Below are 21,134 nucleotides of genomic sequence, written 5' to 3'. Positions count from 1 at the left end.
TCAAACAATGGAGAACGTAAAAATTGATCAGCACTGTTTGCCTGCCACATACCGACAAAACAAAGAAAATTTGAGCAGAATTATGTATAAAAATGTTAATCATGCCATGGATTCAGACTTGTAATTTGAAATGCCTGCCCGTTGGTGATTTATGCCTAAATTAGATTACGCTGAGGAGGAAGACGTGTAAATGATCAAAAACAAGATGACTTGATACCATTCCACTTTATCAAAATATCTTAAGCCGTCATTTTCCTAATTTCGGTGTGTTTTTATTACACGTTTATTTCTTGTGGTGGTGGGGTTGGCCAAGCCTAATCTTAAGTATTGTATGTACACCGCATTATTGGATGTTTCGTCATTAAAATGTGGATGAAATACCGTGGAGAGGTTGATGGTTGGCTTGATAATTTTTTGTGATATACAGTTGATGGTTGCTGGTGTAATTTCAATTGATGAGCTATTCATGTGATAATCGATACAGGTAACACTTTGAGGTTGTTCCCCCAAGAAGACGTGAGCCTATGGAGGATATGAAGAAGGCGTTTGGCGATTATTGGCCAAACACTACTCGTTGAGTAATCTTAATCTGGGAATGAGCAACTCCTAAAATGTACGTCGGTTTTAATGCGGCTCATTAAACAAGACGAGTTTTATCGCAAAGAGATTTTATAATATGCATAAATTTTATGACCTCGTGACCCTTGCCACATTCTTTCTAAGTTGGTCTGACTTGTAAATGAAAATGATAATCAGTCTGACACTCTGGCGAGTCATCCCTGATTTTATTACTTGCGCAGCCAGGTAAAATGAAGAAAAAATCAAACTTTTATACGGCAATTTTAATTATGGTTGGATTATTCATTACATTTTTGCATTACTAGAAAACTGCCTGGAGCCAATTATTGCAGAGTACAAGTTTGTGGGTTGGGCTAGCTCATTTCAACAAGATTACATCCTACCAATTTTCCACGTTCCGCTGAAAGTTGAGCAGATCTGATTTATACTTGACTACATATACGTGTAATAGACACTATATACAAGTTTACACAACTCGTGTCAGCCATTCGACAAGTTATTCCACTTTGTCAATATTAAAAATTCTCAGCCTTGTGCAATAGTCTATTTTAAATTTTAAGCATAGCAAAATGTGGTCAGCACGAGTTATTTAATTGAAAGTGACAAAAGATGCAAATTTCTTTGGAGTTACTCCAACTGTGAGGTTTCCTTTTGAGGAAAGTTTAATAAATATAGCCGGTGTCAAGGGTTATACAATTTACATTTGATAATTTGTCTGGATCTCTTCCACACAGATTTGCAACATTTTCCCACCCCGTCAAGCTCGGGTATTTACGATAATAAGAATAAATAAAAAAGTTGCCTAATTAAATAAGAATGCTACTTTGGTATGTACATATGTACATCGGCAATGATTGGAGGTTGATTTTTAACCTGGCTCAAAATCATCGGATAATGATCGAGTGATTCGAGGACGATAAGATGAGAAAGAGTCAGTCTAGTTGTGAAGAGACGGATATGGATGCCGAACCACAGATACGAAGATACATACATAAGTCGTGGGATAGTTTAATGAGTGTTTCTCACTAAAGCCTTGGTTTTAAGCCCCCTGGAGATTTTAGCTGACACTTGACCGAATTGGTTTAGGCCTTTAGAACACCTGAACCCTGTTTTTTTCTGCTCACCACCATCCCTTCACCTGCTGTCACGTAATGCCACACAACTTGGTCTGAGGAATGATAATTTATGCAATCCTTCTGACATAGATGCTCCTTCTCCAAGTACTTTATCACTTTTCCTCTCCCTTTAATTCCTCTCCTTATTAATGATTTGCCCCGTATTCGTTTCTTCATACCTCATCTCCCAACCAGCCTCATGCGCTCCAGTTTAATGGCCCATGATGGAATTTCAAGAACGATCCAAGTGTGTAAGTAGGCAGTGTGTAATAAGGTTCAGGTTCATTCGTAACATGTACAAGTCGCCTTTTTGCAGCTTTTGGTAGTGAAACTGTTTGGTAAAAATTGTAATAGATACGCACATGAGCGCAGTGAAAATACGACATATGAAAATTGAACAAGTTTGCATAAGTTAAATTCTATCATTGTTGAAATGTTATGTTGTCGGTTGTCTGTGTATAGTGTATAAATGCACTTATATTTAAGGAGTAAGTAAGTATGGGCAAGAGTGTGACTATAAGCAGCAACAAAACTGAAATATGTATTAAGCTGGACTTGAAACAAGAATTGTATTGTTACCAACAGAGCGGAGGAATTCCGGCCACATTCTTTAAATTTTTATTATTCCACAAAACTTTTAGAGATGAATAAATCAAACTCTTCTCGTTTTTATTAATACAAGTATAATGTTTACTGCGAGAGGTATGTGTGTGTAGAAGGGAGGGTGTCTGTTTCATTCCAGGCATACGTCCCATCGCATTATGAATTCAATCCGACGGGGAAAAATAAAACTTGATTATTTAATTTTAAAATGTGCTACCTGGATTGCATTTTTCCTGGACCGCATTTAGGGCGATTCGAGTTTCATGCAATAATTTATCCTGGTTTGAGGAAGGTTTGTCAATTAATAACGAGGAGATTTGTTTGGTCGATGGTGCGATGAGATGGTCGTGGTTTTAATGGTGGTGATGATGCTTCGGTGGTGTTGTTGTGACCAGCAGATCTGAATTTTGAGGATTTCATTCCTTTGGTGTTTACTTGACTAAAGATACTGTCAAGGCGAAGCAGGCAACTCTGCAGGCAGTCTTTAATGAACATGAAGGAAATACTGGTCACATATTTAGAAATTCATTAAAGGTGTCTGACGGTAAATGATGATGAGGTACGCGTAAAATACGAGAAACCAGTTGACCGGTTTATTTAATTGCTTGCCGTTTATGGCTATAACTGAGGAGTTGGCCCCCAACTGAGTTTGGAATAGGTAAACCCCGATTTTCGCTTATTACTTGTAAAAATAACTCATCCATTGTGAATTGCTGAACAAGAACAGAAATTCGTCCAGAGTGTGTAAGCGTTGGCAATGGTGGTAAAGTAAGTATTGTCTCGGTGGACAAAGATTTCAAGGCTGTGAAATGAATATCACTCTCAACTCTCAGTCAGTCGAAAAGCATGGCTCATTGTTGGTCGTCGTCCTCCTTGGCAGGGGTACATTCCTTCTCCAAACTTCTTCCACTTGTCATATTTCTTTGTTGTATCCTTCTTTATCATCTATTGATTAGATGGCACACCAACTCAAACCGTGGAATTCTTGGCTGGTTTATTACGGTGGGAATCTTTCAACCTCAAAAATTAAAATCCATTCCTGGAATTCAACATGTCAACAAAACAAAAACAAAACTATGTAATAATGGACAATTATGTATGACTTTTAGCACACACGACTTGCCATTACTGCATGTGAAGGGCTTGATACATATCTCACAATAAGTATAAGTGAAGTAAGTACATATTCAATAAGACGTGTCGCACACAAACACAAGCCACGTTTTTATTGAACTAATCAACATTTTTGGTGAGGAACATGATGGATCCTGGCAGAGTGTACATATGTACGTGTGAGGTTGCAAGTGATATGTCGAATGAGATACATTCTGAACGTTGTCTTCTTCATTAATGTAATGGGAACAAAGATGACGTTCCATAATGATCATCACTCAAGGAAATGCCTATAAGTAATGATGCGCTTTGATGTCTTCTACATCATTATGACAAGGAAAATATAATGCAGCCCTTATGGCCTGCTTCATACAAAGAATGGGCCAAGTCATCAAGAAAAATACCAAACATTTAGACTTTTTGGACACAAACAACATAAAAGTACAAGAAACGCTCGTCAACTTTCCTCAAATAAATTAAAGGATGGCAAGATTGCGTATTTATATGTACATACATACATCCGAGGAGGAGACTTTGTCCCTCACGTACGCCGGTGTAATATTACAGCCAGATGCTTAAAACTGTGTATTTGGGCAGTAAACAAGTAGCAAATTAAAAGTTAAACATGCTCAGGCAAAAGTTATTTCAATCACTTGATTGACTTGTAACGATTGACTCTTTACTTTGTGATTAATCTCAGTCACGGATTCATCAGGCATAATAAGAACAAATGGCAGTTGAGTTGGAACTGGGTAGAAAATCGTTTAGCTTAAAAAAATAAGACATTGTAACTTATGCAACAATTGATTTCAAACACAAGAGTTGTATGTTTTGGGAGTGTGACGAGATCAGAGAAGAACCAGAGGATCATTAGACACGTAGATTAAATTGAATCCAAAGTGAAACATGACTGTGTAGCGGAGTAGCAGGTGTACGTGAGACAATTTCTTTGATTTTGTGAATTCGAATTGTGAAACACATCCACTCGATTTCGGGCAAAGCAAAGCAATCTAAATGTAAATTGCTAAAAAAATAAATGAGAATTATTTCTTCCGTTTCAATCTTTCTCAGCAACATTGGTTGGATTGATGTATACATATCTAAAGTGGATGTGTCTATAATATCAGAGTGGAGCCTGTAGAGCGTTGAAGTTTACTCACTCAGTCAGGACCAGAAAAAGACGAGAGTAGTAATAATGCATAGTAGTTATAATAATAGCACTTTTCTGTCCTGTCGTCGTCGTTGACTGGGTTATTATTGGTCGAGATAATTTCCCACCATGAGATAATCAGTGCTTTCTTTTCGGTTTGTGGTATCTTCTTGGTTGCTATTTCCAACAATCTCAACCTCCCATCATGCGAAATCTTGTGATGGTGATGATTATGATGATGATGGCGATGATGATGAAACAGCCTCCTCATCCTTGGCATTCCCCTTTCAGTCATTATCCGCCATTAAAAATAACAGCAGGTTATCAGCCAAACATGACTTTTTGTGCTCGTATTGTACACTATTATGTACGTCGACTGTTTATTTTTTACTTTAGCTCCATACTAAAGCCCCCTTTGAAATAGTGCAAATTTCTGGTCGACAACCACTCCCATGGTGAGTTGTATTTTCTGGCATAAAGGCGAATGAAGTGAGACTGGTGCATGTGGCGATGTAGTAAATAGCAGACTAAATATTTGGGGTGAAGAAGAAATCACAGGGTTATTTGTGGTCAAGCAATGTTGAGAGCTTGATTACAAATAGAGGGAGCCTTAATTTGTGTTCTCTTGTATCTCTCATGTCTGATTAGTCTTTGAGCCTTTCCACAGTAGTTAAATTTAATCAGCAAGACGAGAAATGGGGACAAAAAATGTCCACAAAATCCATATCTCAATACAAAACTTGTATGTATATAATTGCTAGTCAGAGATTTATATCACTTTATTTTTTCATATTTTCTTTCATGAGTAGTTTATTCATTTCTGAGATATATAGTTTAGTTAGTTGGAAAGTTGCGTCTGGATTGTATGTATCGACATGGAAGAAGATATGTAGATTTATCTTAAATTAATTACTGATTAGATTTTAATGTCATTCTCAGAATTATGAGAAAAACACATAAATTATGTATGCAAAATTTGATCAAGATAATTTTCTAGTTTGTTGGCTTTTATTTCGTCTTTGGAGTTTAAAGCAATTAATAAAATTCATGCATGGCTTGTCAGTAAATGGAGCTGTTTTTATATCGAAAAGCGGAGAACATTTGGTAGGTGAGAATAGAGATATCCCGAGACAATGCCCAATTTGCCTTATCTCGTGATATTTAACATGTTCATGACATTGCTGGGCGAAGGAGTAAAGGAAAAGGAAGCAATGTGTATCGTAGGACATACTGTATTCTCTGGTAATATTCTAATCACAGGGTAAAGGAATCGTGATGTTTTTGATTTCTGACCTGTTATGCTGGCAATCTTTTAGTGGTCGTCTCCAACCGAAGAAACCACTCGGAATATTTGCATGAACTTGTGTTCATGATTAATGCTTAAGTGTAATTTGCGTTCAGTAGTTGGCAACGTGACTTTAACATGCCCTGATGTAATTATCCGTGTCATAAAACATTTTAATGTGTAGTATCAACATCTCGATGCGAGATAAAATTGCTTTAATCTCGAATCGTGGTTTTGTTCAAATCTCAATAATTGATGAGTCGATGAGATCATCAAGTCACCAGTCTCCATTCAAGTCTGAATTGAACCAATAATTAAATAATAACACGAAGTTGCTCAAATTTCTCCAAGTTCAAGCTCTTATTTATTGGGGAAATATTTTAGAGCGATTGGGTAAAGTGCTTTAGTTAATGATAATAACCACGACTATTACGCTCTTCTCATCATTCGCAATCATTCACGAGCAGTGATAGCAAAACAAATCTTTGACTCAACGTGGACGTGGTGGTGGTGGTGATGGAAGAGTAGAAACATGATGAGCGAACGCCATATAGTTTATTGATCAGACAGTTGTTTCAGTCAGACTCACAAGTGCAATGACATTGTTATTATCGGACAACTAGTAAAAACTGGAGTGATTCACATCATAGATATTCATTTGGAGCAGCAGAACCCAACTCACTCTCATCTTGGTTGTATTTTAATTGAATTTGCTGATGATACCTGAAAAAATAGGAATAACACCTATCCTACCACTGGGAAATATAAATATACATGCCGCAATATCAATACACATTATTGCAGAGTAAATTTCGTGTCATCTATGTATGCGTACAAATTGCACTGCCGTACAATTATCAAATCTCGAGTTTAACTTCCTGATAACCCCGCACCTATGTAATTAATGAAAAGGCGCTTAGCTGTCTGGAGCCATCATCCGATCCAGTTTACTAACTTTTTACTCTCTGCTGCTTTTGAAAGAGACGTTTATGTCTTGGACGTTTGCTTAGTTATTGGTTTAATTCACCTTCGACGTAAAATGTTGAGACGGTGTTTGCTTGTTTTGCATTTTTGGACTTCTTCAATAGCTCACGATTTCCTTTTTCAGATCAGCATTCCTTTTGACTCAGATCAGGATCTAGAGTAGTATTTTATATCAGTAAACTGCTATCTAATAACTATCTCTAAATCTATTTTGTGTGCCTTAATTACCCCTTAATTATAATGCAGAAGTAATTACTTCTTCATTGTTTTTTTGTTCGTGGCACCACAAAATATGAATCAATTACATTTCACTATTTCAAACTGGATCTAATCTAAAATTCTCTGTTATTAAGATGATACGCAGGACAGGAGAGTACGTATGCACATAATATGCATGTATATTTTCCCTGCTCGTTTGAATGATCAAACATGCTCAAATCGAGAAAATAAATCAAATTGACGGTTTTTCCAGACTTTGAAAGTAGAGAAAAATGAAATTTTGTCAGTTGTTATCCGATGTATGAACTTTCAATTTTTCCATCTCATCATCCGTGAATTGATCTAGATTGGGGCTGAGAGTCCAAGCCAGATGGATGTCATGTGCAGCATGAGAATGCCAAATGGAATATTGTCCTGTCCTCTGTTCCTTCACTCACTTGCCAATCGTGTCCTCTGTCAAACTAAATTGAGTTTTTCCCAATGTTGTAAAAACATTTCAACCTTTCCGTTTCAGAATGATAATGCAATATAAATTACACCAGTATTTTTTATGCAGTATTAAATCTAGTAATTATCATAATTAATTTACATTTTTATGGCATGATTTGCATTTTTAGATAACAAGTAATTTCCATCTGTAATTTATTTGATCCTCGAAGAATTACATAAAGACGTCGTCGATTGTGGCAGAAATTTTGGGCAAATAAATGAAACTCAACTTGGGTCTGAGTGTATTGAGCTCGATCTGTAGGCTCCTAAAAGAAGCTCTCTCTCTCTCTTAATGAAAAGAGTAAAAGCGTCGGTAATAAATGTTATACACGAGTTGCATAAGAGACACAAGGAAATATAATCCACAGCTCCTAGATTTTCGACATTTTACTTTAATCTTAGATTACCCAAAACAAGTAATAAATGCACATTTCAATTTGGGAAATGAAACAGAATATGCAAATTTAAGTACGATGATTCCATTCCGCTAGACAATAAATAAATAGAGTAGGTAATAAAAAATGCAAAATATGCATACAAATACAATTAATTCAAATTACAAAGTTGTAATGCCGGAATATTAAAACAGTTTTATATGCAGAACAAGACTTGTTTTTAGGAAAAGTTATTAAATGAATAATCAGCAGACATTGCCACGAATATTACACGACCACTGCAGCTTTTGGCAGCAATTTTTTCTACACTAAAAAACTTCTTGCACCAATTTCTTTCTGCGTGGATTCCTTCGAGTCGAACATTATTTATTATCACACTTTTTACATTATCTTCGGTACAACAAATGCATATCATATCAGCCAAATCCGATTAGCTGAGACGAGACTTAATTGGACTATGCAATCCCAATACATAATAATACAACGGTCTGAAATGCATTGTGGATCTCTTGTTATTCTTGATGGATGGACTCATACCGCCCACGTTAAGGTTTACATTATGATGGTTTTTAGGAATGATGGTTGTACAATATAAATTATTATTAAAAAACAACAAGTGTCTGCATCTATTACACGCTAATTTATTTGCTATTCTATGCAAGTCCTATACATACCCTATTCGGCAGTATACACAAATTACAAGCACAACCAAGAAAATCCGGTCTTTGTTGGGTTTCGCGAGGTGCTGATTAAATTAAAAATTGACAGGATTGAAGAACTCGACGGGCTCACAAATTTGACAGAGTGGATGATGCAGAGTTTATAATAAGTCGTCTGCATGTAACTACAGTCATAAATACAGTGCACTTAAGTTCTACGGTCCTTTTCAGTCGATTTTCTATAATGATTTATTCACCCAAAGGAAATAATGAGTAAACATGAGTCACTTTTGTCGTCGGTTTAAAACTAATGAGAATAAATTCCTAACAAATCATTATTTTCTGTTTGGCATTACGGAGATTGTGTGTGAGCGTACTTGGAGTTTATTAGCAATAATAATTACGTATGTGTTGTAAAAACAAGCACGGTTAGATAAGATTATTAGCAAGAGTACCTTGGTTTCTTCGCCTTCATTTTGTGTGACCGGTCGCGGTGATGATTATTATTTAAATTTCTGGAAACCTTTTTTATTTGATCGATAAAAATATAATGTCGCCTGTTTGTACTCTCATTAAGTTTATGTAGCTGCCCCCCAATAAAAATTGGTTGTGACGTTGTTCGTCCATCTACGTACACAATATGCACAGACTTAGATACATATATGTAATTGCTGAATGTTGGATGAAAAAACTTTTTTTGAGAGTCTGATGAAACTTATCTGCAATTAGTTGAACCTGACAATCCGGTGGTGAAACGTCAAATAAAACACTCTTGCAAGTGCTTGTTCCAGTTAAAAAGCTGAAGGCATCTATATATTCCGACTCGCTGTGATCCTGAGCAGCGTCACTTTTCGTTTCTCCTTAATTCACTTCTAAAAGATACAATTTACAATCCTGGATTAACATGAATGAAATAAAATGAAGAGCATGGTGCATAAAAGTGTATAAATTATCCAGTGTTTTCATTTTACTGTCCTCTCCTGTCTTGTTGTAAGTCTTTGTACGGTTGGGAGTTGTACTTGCCTTATGAGTGGTTCTCGGCTTTTCAGGTGGTGTTAGATTTTATTATGAGCTCTGACTTGACATTTCAGAAGATTTCTGGCCGATCTCTGCACTCTCTCTGTATCTCGGCTCAATCCGCTCTCTCCTCTCGTAAGTAATCACCTCTCGATGAAATTTAAGTTAAGTGAGGTTCATTTTATTTCACTGTTTAAGCCAATCGAACAATCAAAGTCTGTTTACGGGGTCTCCGCTTCTCTCTCCAACTCTTCTCCTTGAGCAACATTTTTCCTCTCTAAATGAAACGAAACTGTGGAGCGAGGTTGTAAAATGAACGCTGTCGTAAAAGGAATTAACCTTGACGAAGGTGAATGATGGTTGGTTTTCTCTCGATGTGAACATGAACCTTTTTCTGTTTAATTATTCCAGGTGTTGTGATTAGCATAGGTTATGTTGTTATAAAATAACATCAAGTAAAGCGACTCTACACATTCTAACTCCAACTCATTTTATAGTTAGTTAGTGCATTGTGTTGTCGCTTTATTTCCTCCTGACTGGGTTTACTCACCTATCTCATTTCCACACCGTTCAAAAATTTGGGCTTGGTTCTCTCCTTCTTCTTCTTCTGCACCATGGTCGATCTTTCTTCCCTTCTTTCGACGTGGGCTTTGTTTCCCTCGTCGTTAAAACGGTACAGCACTTTGGCCGTGTTGATTATTTTCATTAAGGGCAGTTCTCCTCTCACTCTCACTTTAACGGCACTGCGCTATTCACCTCCATCCAAGGGATGACGATATGCAGCAGGCAACGTTCCTCCTTCTCGTACCTGGCTTGGTTTTTGGTTTGTGGTCACGTTGAAAGTTTACATTTGGCCGATAGTTTCACTATTGTGATGGTTGCTTCAGCTTTTGTCTAGGTCGGTCCGTGAATGCAAGTAGCATCCAGCATGGCATACCAACCCTTGGAAAATGTGAGAGAGAGAGGGTGAGTTGGGTCGAATTCGAATGAGGGAGGCATACAGTCTGACATGTCACAAAGCTAAAGTGATTTAACAATTAGTTGCGTCGAATATAAACCTACAGCAGAGGATGAGGTGTGGGAGCATGGGAGGAATAATAATTTCTAGAAAACTCAGGATCATGTGTACTACTCGCAGTGCAGTTTAAATTTGAGCATAGAACCCTAACTAACTGGAACTGTGTAAAAGGCAGTAAAGGCACTAGCTCCAAACTGTCTGCTCCAGCTTCAAAGACATACATATTATATTATCCAACTACGAAACATGTACATATGCATTGATTCAACCTTGAGTCCTTCTTTCCTACCTGGTAATTCGAAATTAGAATGAGAAAAGTGACTTGCTCATCCGGCTTGAAACAAAATGTCGAGCTGTGGTTAGTTTTATTAATTTTTATCATGTCAAATTGAAAGTCAGATTCTTTTTTAATTAATTCAAACCAAAGCAGAGAGGAATGAGGTGGACTGTGAGGAGTCTATAGCTACAAGAAACAAAATAATGTCACAGCCTGTTGGCTGGGGTTGAATTTTAATTAGAGATCGAGGTTGGTTGTAATACAGTCCAAGTAATTGTCAACTCTGGGTGGTATTAAGTTAAAAATGCTTGATTAGATCTTCAACTATTACCCAACACAATACAATTTTTTCATCAACTAACTAACCAAAGAATAATAAGACAGCTTTTCTCTTTAATCGTAAAAGTCAAAGACAAACAACAAAGTAAATAAGAAGAAGAGGAAGAAGAGAATGCCAGCCATGAGGAAAAGAAGGGTTTATTTTTTCCGAGCAACCTTCGTTACTTCATCTGTCATTTCTTGGCCTGCTTGAATAAACACACGGCGGATTTCTAAACTTGTCCCCAGGAATTCAGTGTCCTTTTATTGTATCTGTGCATCTTGAGCATTTTTAATTGTGTTTCGCCTAACGACGCGTCCCTACGAATTTTCCAGTGTTGAGCACACTGTCTGTGGAATCTCAATTTCCGATGTGCTGAGCCTCGCATGCATAACTTTGACTTTATTCCTTTGACTTCAAGTTGCAACTAAATAGTGGAAGATGGTCATACATTTGTGTACATATTCTGTACCTACGTGCACACATACATAGGTGGAGGGCTTGATTAGATTACACCTATTACACACTTGGTTGCTTGGTTGTTGTGCAGGAGAGGAGAGCAGATGTGGACACGGTGTTTATAAAAACCTGCATAGTTTCATCAACTAAACTGCTTCATTCCACTCCAGAGTCGGTTGAAATATGCAGTTATGCCAAAGTCTGGGATCAGAGGCTGGGCACCGTGGTAGATGACTCGCATATAATTAGATGAATTTGCATACAAGTTATGTGTACATAGAGTCAATTAGCAATGAGGCGTAATGGGTGTTATTAAAAATCAAGTTGGTGGATTAGTCAAGTCGCCTAATACATAGTGGATCTTGCCAACCGGATTAATATATTTCTTGCGCACCAACCAGTGTGCAGCTGAGGTTCCCCACATTTCAGTTTTGAAAAAACGACGTATCGATACAATTAATGACTTATGTAAGTAGTTCAGCTTTGTATGGCTTTCACTTTGTAATAATAACAATACCCAGCAACTCACACTCACTAAATATTTATACAAGTTCACGTAACTTAACGCATGTACTTACACATGTAGTATGAATGTACTTTGGGTCAGCCAAACTATTCGTCAAGTTCTCACTCACATAGCCGGCCACACACTGACTGATGCGTATAATGTTATTTGGCGAGTGGCAGACAACACACATTCCTAGGACAAGTTCATTGCACATTTATTTGCATGCATGTACATGTATTGTCAAATCTCATGTCTGTATCCTTGATCTGCTCCAACTTGACATATGCCAGCAAGTGCAGTTTGGGGTGCGATTTGGTTATGTCTCGGTTTGCAAATCTCTGTACCATTACATACACGTTACATACTGTGATGCGTACATACATTCATCTCAGTCTCACATCTCAGGGTCGTGTTTATTCTATCTGGTTAATTCTACGTTAAGTTTAAAAATAAGTACTTACTTTATACGTATTTATAGATCTTTATTTAACACTTTTTATTTTGAATTTCAGATTTAACAACAAATCCGCACCAAGAAGCTGGGGCTGTAAAAATTCGAAGATTGATGACTAAAATTCCAGGTAACAAAAAAATTTAACTTTTCAGCCATGCAGTTAATAAAGTACGTCATAGAACTGAGATGATTCTGCGTCTCATTCTTGCCTTTGGTTTTGGTGGATATTTCCAATCATGTATTTAAATATGCATGCATATGTATAGCAGGCGGTCAGGTTGAGGCGGATGTTTTGGCCTAATGATGTTGCCTCCTGCGTTTCACATGGAGTTGTTGCATAAGAGGATTTGTCCATAATAAAGGCGAGCGATTTGAGTAATTTAGGTTCTCTGAAAATGATAAAGGGAAAGTTTGGTGGTATCGATTGAGTGAAAAGGCTTGTTAGGCAGACATGTTAAGGGAGCAATTGAAGAGGAAAAGGAAAGCTCTTGAAAACAGTGGCACCTCCACCTTATCCACTATATTACGCCAGCCCAAAGTGCGCAAGTTTTGAGACAGTTAAAATTGGGAGAGATGTAGAAGAGAGAAGGTAAGAGTAAAAAAAGAGAGGACAAGAGCCTCCCAACACCCTTTCAGCGATACAAAGTAGTTACACAGAGCCCGGTACATGTATGTGCTCAGGAAAAAGTGAATAGCTGATGGGAGTCAGAGAGAGAGAGAGAGGAAGAAAGTGGAGACGGAATTTGTGTACAGAGACCAGGAGAAAAGGGAGAATGAGAATTTTTTTTAGTTTTCTTTGATGAAATAAGGGCATGCGCTCCCTCGGAATTTTGTCTTCGTCAGGAAAGTTGGCAGAGTGGAAAACGGTATTTCCGAGAAGACTGGAATCAAAAATGGTTTGAGGGGTTAATAAAAAATTGAGGGATACACATAAGCATACACACACCAGTATCGATCTAATCAGTCCCCTGTTATTTCCATTTGAACTTCTTCCTTTCTCTCTCTCTCTCTCTCTCTCTCGGCGGAGTATGTAGAAGCATAGTCACCACCATCCTTCCTCCTGGCTCACCCTTATTCATGGTTGTCGATGGATATAGAATTTCATATTATTTTATATTTTATAAATATATTGGATCGAAAGAGAGAGCAGCAAAGTCTCGAGATCTCGGACTCTGCTCTTCTTCTGGACGACTCCGAGTTAAAAGTTACCCACTCACAATTCACCGACTTTATCCGATACTCCTTTTCATTATTTTCAAGTTTTTTTTACCTTTTTCTCTTAACCTTCCTGCCACATGCAGAATTGTACAAATTCTACGCTAGAGTCCCATTTCAAAATTGTATTCTATAAATTTGTAATTAATTTTTCCAATCTAAAATAATTAATGATTATGTAAAACCATTTTGTGGGAAACTATTATTAGGGAAATAATGCATTATTATCTAAGTCGATGGAGGGTCTTGTTGTTTGCCAACATTTGGTGTGTGTGTGTGTATACTTACACCGCGGTGTCAAGCACTTACACCATGTTTTCGATCCTTTGTGACAAGTAGGAAGGTTAGACAACAAAAAAGAAAGTTGCAAAGCAAACAGGGATCGAGAGCAGCTAGAGGAGCAAGTAAATTCTTTAGGGATTTCTCATTAGGGTAAGACGTAAAATGGGTATTTTCGATGTTGGTGTTGGACCCGAAGCCGAATCCTAACTAAGCAATCAGGAGCAGTTGAGCTATAAGAAATCTCTAGTTTAGAAATCTCCAGTTTATCATGGAAGTCACATTCTCGATATATCTCTTCTTGGACATTTATCCGGTATCAAGTTCACGCAGTATGCCTGTCCTGTGGCTTGCTTCCTTGCCCCCTGCCACCCTTAAGCCTCTGAGATTGGGGCTTAAAAATATGTGTGTAAAATGTAATACCATTAATGTAACGCCTTCTATTTTTCATCACATCGACGATACCTTAATTATTGGTGGGACTGGAGATTGGGGAACCATTATTGATTTTTTTTACACAATAGACGACGCTTGCTGAGCTGCAAATACAATCTAACCACACGGACGGACTGTTAGCTCTACTTTTTTTCCAACTCTACATTATTTCATCGGCATATGAGAGACCTGCTGCTGCACTACATATTTACTCTCTGCAAATCATGTACATGTATGAAAATTGTGAAGCCCGTGCGTGGAACATGGCTGAAAATTAAATATTGGCTTGGGATGCATCCATCCATTGGATTTGGGAGATAGAGAAAATGGAATAACTGGTATTGGTTTGGTTTTGGGGTTGAGATTTCGAGATTCCATTCTCACTCCGGGCTTAATGCCGTTGCGGTAATTTCCTTGTGATGAAGGCAGGCAGACAGACATATGGGTTGAAGAAGGTGTAAAAGCGAGGTAGAGCTGAGTTGAATGTGCCGATGGTCCGCCCTTATGATTTGATATAAATCCGATAGTTACATGTAAATGATGAAGCATGTGCTGCCCAATAGTTGGGTCATGCAGTTGCTCATTAAAGTAGTTGGGTGTTGGGGTTGATATATTGAAGATGGTCGGTGAAGGTCAGTTGGTGAGGGCAAGTCCGAAACACGTCTCACGCTTGATTACGCCTTCGTGCTCTTTCCCAGTCAAGGTTGCAATTATTAGTGTGCAATTAAAGGTGTTAATTCAAGATATACCGTCATCATGATAAGAGACAGTTCAAGTTTAAAAACACGGATTTATGCATCTATTATCATCCACCACTTGTACACGCCTCCGGGAAAGGAGTGAGCACTGAGAGAAACTCTGAGAACACTTATATACGTACGTACGTAAAAGTAAGATAAGAAACTGCATCGTGAACTCAAAAGTGAGCTCGTTATATAGTTTATTATTTATTATTCCTCGTATGCAGATCAAGCATCTTTTAAACCAAACTAATATTCCCTCATTCTTCACACCTTGTACAACTTCCCTCCACTCAGTTTTACAACTTGTACACGAACCCTTAAAGTTTTCTTGGAAACATAACGACGAGATTGCTTGCATTAACGTACACATTTATAGAGATGGATGGAGGAGTAGAAGAAATGCCTATTACTTATGCATGTATTTGCTGCGACGCACGCAAGTATTAGTATTTGGAACGTACCAACGTCTGTACATCAGAGAGAGTAGGAGGCGGTTGTCTTGTTGATGTTGCACTACGACTACATTACATTGAACTCGAGCTATAACAAGGCAAAAAGAAGACGGCACGGGATTTCAACATGCATCTACTTTTCAATGCCTAACAAATAGTCAGATACAAATATACGTATGTACCTCCATCCAACAAGAGCTCACACAGTTTTTGCTATGCAGGATGGCTGCTGGTGCTTTCTTTACTCGAAGAAAAAAATGCGCTTCAATTGGATCCATAAAGCACCTATTTGATTGGGCCAATAATCTCGAGTTGAGTGTGCCGTCGGCAGAAAAAACTGTTATGGATGTGAGCAAGTGAAGTTGCCTGAGAATTGAGATGATGAGTCTCTCAACTTGAAGAGATACAAGGAATAAGAGAGGCAGCAGAAGAAGACGGGTGTTGGCGGATAACATCTTTTGCGTACTTTCTTGGACAATTTCTAGAGCTCATTTTCATAATGATCGTGAATTTGCTCCAACAATATCTGCATTTTTTATCCAATTCAATCCAAGGAACTCTAAGGAACGAGAGAACAAGTAACACTCAAGTTTCGATAGGAGAAATTGGGAAGGTGAACGTATTTTTTTCAGTCCTCGTCGCACCAAAGTATATGTATCTACATACAACCAACTGCTCCAATTAAATTGGACGGTTGAGCAGAGTCAGCAGCAACGAGATGTGTATGTATGTGAACTACAGGGATCACTTTGATTTAAACTCAACCAGCGTCAGATCATTATAATAATATTCCTGGTATTTTGTTTTAACGAAAAGATGAAAATATTTTAATGAGGTCTAATTTATAGGAATCATAAAAAAGTCAAGTCTACTTTTAGTTGAAGTTTTGCCTTCAAAAAGTTTAGTTTCATGTTCTCCGTTTGTAACATGTTCTCGGATAAATTATATGTATGCATATTACGAGTAAATGATGGAAGATTGAATTGACAGCTTTCTTGTGTCCAGAAAAGTGAGCTGGAAATACCAAAGTGAATGACTACATTTACTATATAATCAATCTGATATGCACAACATCCTGGTTGATCCAGTTTTTCACCAAAGTTTTGCTTTCTATTTAATTTCTTGTTGTTCTCCAACGTTTTCTGTAACTCGAGAACACTTGGTCGTGAGTTGTGGTCATCAGTGACATGTTGAGTTGAGCCCAAGCTTATTTCTTGTGCTTATTAAGAAAGGCGTGCCAGTTTAATTCTTTCGTGTTATTACATTTTAAAAGCCTGACTTGGTTGTTGTGAATACACTTGTGCACTTAAACAGATATGGTTACCTGATGGGCAATTTGGGTCGACCACCCTCAAATTAGCACCCAGTACGACGAGGAAGAATGGAATGAAAGGGTTACTACCCAACTTTGAGATCAGCTCTACTTTTGTGTTTCTTCTATTGCTAATGGGGCACACAGAGTCGTCTCTCGTCAATATTTTACAAATCCAATAACAATCAATAACAAACGTTTATTTTTTCTAGGAAAATTTATTTGACGGTAACTATTTGTAACTGTTTGCCCAAATTTTTCCCCTCGATTAAACTAAAGTTGCTGTATTATAATAAGGTTGACAAACTCTCTTGAAAAAATTAAAGCTGAATATTTAAATTGAAAACATTATTTTAAGCTGCCTTCAGTTTTAATTGCGCTTCAATTTTGTATGCACCCAGTAGTTAAACAATCAATAGGAATTATGCAAAGGGAAATTCCTTGCAAAGCACTATGCCCATTATGATACATGACCAGGTGGGCAGAAAACGTGTAGGTGTTAATTAATTGAAGTTCAAAGGCATTTGAGATTACCTACACCATATTTACGTGATATTAGTTGGTTCATTACACGTACATGCAGCCAGTCTTGCACCACGAAGCAATTTTTCTTTCTTGATTATTATTGCCAGCCTGATAATGAGCCAGACATTCTTCAATCTCATATCATATCCTCAGTTGTTGTTTGTCAGTTTGGCTTTGTAGTTGTGGTCGAGGGGCTCGTGGTGAAAACTCTCCGAGCTCCCATATTGTTCACGACGTATTATTATGCATACAATTAAATTCATTCTTTTCTTGACTCTCAAAATGTGTCTGCATGTTCTCGAGGAAAATATTGGAATCCAAGGAATGTCTCGCTAGTGAATTGGGAGGTGATTGTTCCGATTGATCCAATGATTGAGGAACTCTCTACTAAAAGACGGTAAAAAATGAATGACAGATAAGCCACATTCCGATTTGAAGAGATAGGCAGAGAATTCATGTCTCGTGATGGGAGTGACAACACTTTTTCTAGTGCAATGCGATATACCTACCTCCACATAGGAACAACAGGCAGGGGATGCATAATAACAGTGTATGAATGAAGATCATCAATGAATTTTTTTGCTGTGGAAAGTCAGATACTTAGCATGGGCATTATTCATAAGGAATATGGCAGAGGCTGTAAATAATTTTAGAGACGTGAGACTGCTGAAGGAAGGGCAACGCCATATATGTATGCACGTAGAGAAAACATAATATTATTGTGTCGTGATTTGGGAAAAAAATAAGCCGGTTGACATTAGCGGAGGAAACCAGATTTTCCAGCCGTCCAGCAATAAGAAATGAAAGTGTGACCCAATCATGGGAAATGAGGTCATTTAAGACACCTCGCATGGAAATGCTGGAATAATTGGTGGTAAGCGTTGTCAAGTGTCAAGTCATAATTGTTTATGTGAATAGCCAGAGTCAAATCACTTGACGGCTCGAGCGATTGAGATGGACAAGTTCTCTCCTTCCTCGCGATGATCTTGCTTCTCGCTTTTTCTCCCTCGCGAGAAGCTCGACCGGGGTGAACGCGAATTAAAATTACATTACAACACATTACATTTTATAGATCTTCTTCAATCTCAGAGAAGAGTATAATGTTGTCCAGCAGAAAGTTTAACACGGAGCTATCCATCTATCCGGCTATTTAGCTAGGAGTGTAAAACGACAGAGAGAGGAAAACTGTGTGGCACTCACACCACACCATCGGGCCGGTGTTACCAGTTAAAAGCTCAGCCCTGTCAATTGTATTAAAGTTTATAGGAGTTGTTGGTTTGATGTAGGAGTAGGTACGAGCACACAATAGCGAGATATCCCTTTGATGGTGTTTGGTTCACCTCACCCCCGCGTCCACTAAAACTCAACCTCACTGATATGTTGGTTCATCTCGGCAATAATCTTATCCCCGGCTTTTGTTGTGGGGATTGGATGGTCTCTCTCTTCCCATATTACATCAGTGGTCGTACCTGCCTATCTACCTGCTTTTTGTCCATAATATTATCTTACCTGAGTTAGAACTTGTAAGAAGGAACTCTGCAACAGCCAATGAGATACACTTTCCTTTTTAATTACTAATTTTCCTCTGAATGCCCCTTCAGGGTTCGGATACTCACTCACAGTTCTAAACAGACTCTCTCGTAGTGAGCAGCACCCACCACGCACTCCAATATTTACAAACAACGACCGAGTGCATAAGACACGACGCAGATATTATTATTATTAGCAGTAACCGGCACCTCGGACGCGTGAGCCCATCTCCCTTGGATCTCTTATTCTCTACTTCCGAGAAAGGGAGACAATTTTAGTACGAAATATATTCACAAGTACTTTTGCATCAGTGTCTTATTCTGTCTTTGTGCAGTGATACATATTTCTTGGAGTGATTTTTTGAGACAAGAAAACGATCAGAATTAGTGCATGTTATAAATATATATTTATGTCTCGTGTATTGGATATTACATAAATTTTGGATAATATACAATAAAAATAAAAGAAGAAGATGAAGCAGGCTGGTGGTGTGGTGACAGATCAAAGTAATGCAAGCAGAGGTTAATCCTGCTATTAATTACTTTGGCTGATAAGAGAAATAACAAGTAGGATTTTGGTTATCTCACTTTACTCCACCAAAGTGTCATTCGTGGTATGTGTGTACATATTGTGTGTGCATGCGTCCGTCCGTCCATCCGAGTCTCACTCACTCACCTTTGATTCCATTGATTCGATTTTGGTCATGCTGTATCCTTCCCATGGCATCACATAACAGACATCAGAAAATTAATAACTTGCCACAATAATAATTATAAATTATCTCTCTCCAACATGCATTGGATTATCACCGGGGAGGAGAAGAGCGGAGAGGAGAGAGCATAATACTTGTTCGTCTGCTCCTGATAGTTGATATTAATTTATTAAAATCAACGCTAAACTAAACTTGTTAATTATCACTTAGCCAACGTGACCCCAATCAACCACCTCTATCTCCCCGACATACGATACGTACTTCATCCATGACTGTGTAATATGCGAATGACTGAATGGATATTTTTACATAAAGCAGTAATTAATTTTGCAAATTACACTCTCCGAGATAATGCTTATGTAAAATCCTCATTTAGTGATTAGGTGATATCAGTTTTGTTATTTGCCACAAGAAGTGATCAAATTTCACTGGTTACCTAGCGTTGCTTCAATCGACCCACGATTTGTTCACGCTATTACATGCAATTGAACTTTACCAGGATCTTGCGTCCCCTGAAAATAGATTTGCGCCTACTCCAGTAGTCTTTTCAAAGTGTGTGAAAGTGCTCTGTGTGAAGTGTCAGTTTGTTTTACTTTTAGCTCTTATGTAGTAACGTCTCATCGTAAAGGTGAGTCTAAATTTTACCTTGATTTTGTGTGCTAGGGAGAAAGAAAGCCATGCACAACGTGTGACGTGAATGTATGTCTGAGTCTCTCTGTGGAGGTACAAATTGCAATTTGATCAACTAATTTTTGGGAATCATCACATTTCTTATCCAAATTTGGATTAGATTTTGATTATTATTGAGCCAATTTTGTATGTTTGACGAAGAGGAAGTCACCAACGTGGTGGTGACGAGCTAAAAACTGCAATCGAAAAAGCCAAGAAATATAATATCTTTGTTCTATAATAAAGTCTCAAGTCAGACAGAAGCAATTATTTTATTTTTGATATTGTGAAAAATGATATAGTGAGATTATTTTTGGAGTGGTTGTGGTTGCACAGACGTAGATATGTACATAAGTACATACGTACGTATATATCTCTGTACGTAATACGTAATTGTTTCAAAAATTTCATTTAAAAAAGAATTCTGCTAGCTTGGAGTGCTTACTTTTTCAGCTAATTTGTTATTGAAAAAGTAAAGTTTACAATTACAGAGTTCATTACACCGAATGGATAATTATTAAACATATCAATTAATGAGAATTAATATTTTGTTTTGAAATATTCGATAAATACTAAATCATTTATACACACACATTAGCTGTGCAGAATTAAGAGATAT

At 37.6% G+C, this 21,134-nt stretch overlaps 1 protein-coding gene and 1 long non-coding RNA gene across 4 annotated transcripts in view; one reads left to right on the top strand and one right to left on the bottom strand.

The window, feature by feature from the left end:
- The window catches only part of LOC110863253 (zinc finger homeobox protein 4), a 135,111-nt gene that overhangs the window by 16,104 nt on the left and 97,873 nt on the right, over positions 1-21,134 (top strand). For 2 of the 3 annotated variants that reach the window (XM_035846325.1, XM_035846330.1), the window contains exon 3: positions 12,702-12,770. The gene's annotated coding sequence lies outside the window, so the exon portion shown is untranslated. Of the gene's footprint in view, positions 1-12,701; positions 12,771-19,226; positions 20,475-21,134 lie in introns of those variants that run through there. The other variant, XM_035846326.1, reaches the window with a different exon arrangement.
- On the bottom strand, positions 9,615-12,317 carry LOC118433886. Its single transcript, XR_004833636.1, has 3 exons — positions 10,159-12,317; positions 9,948-10,002; positions 9,615-9,885 (listed from the first exon to the last, which is right to left on the bottom strand). It is a non-coding gene; the product is annotated as an uncharacterized LOC118433886 (long non-coding RNA).

Source organism: Folsomia candida, unplaced genomic scaffold (assembly GCF_002217175.1).
Source record: "Folsomia candida strain VU population unplaced genomic scaffold, ASM221717v1 Fcan01_Sc001, whole genome shotgun sequence".
Lineage (NCBI taxonomy): Eukaryota > Metazoa > Arthropoda > Collembola > Entomobryomorpha > Isotomidae > Folsomia > Folsomia candida.
Note: the sequence above shows the minus strand (reverse complement) of the source record. Positions and strands in the feature narration are given on the sequence as shown.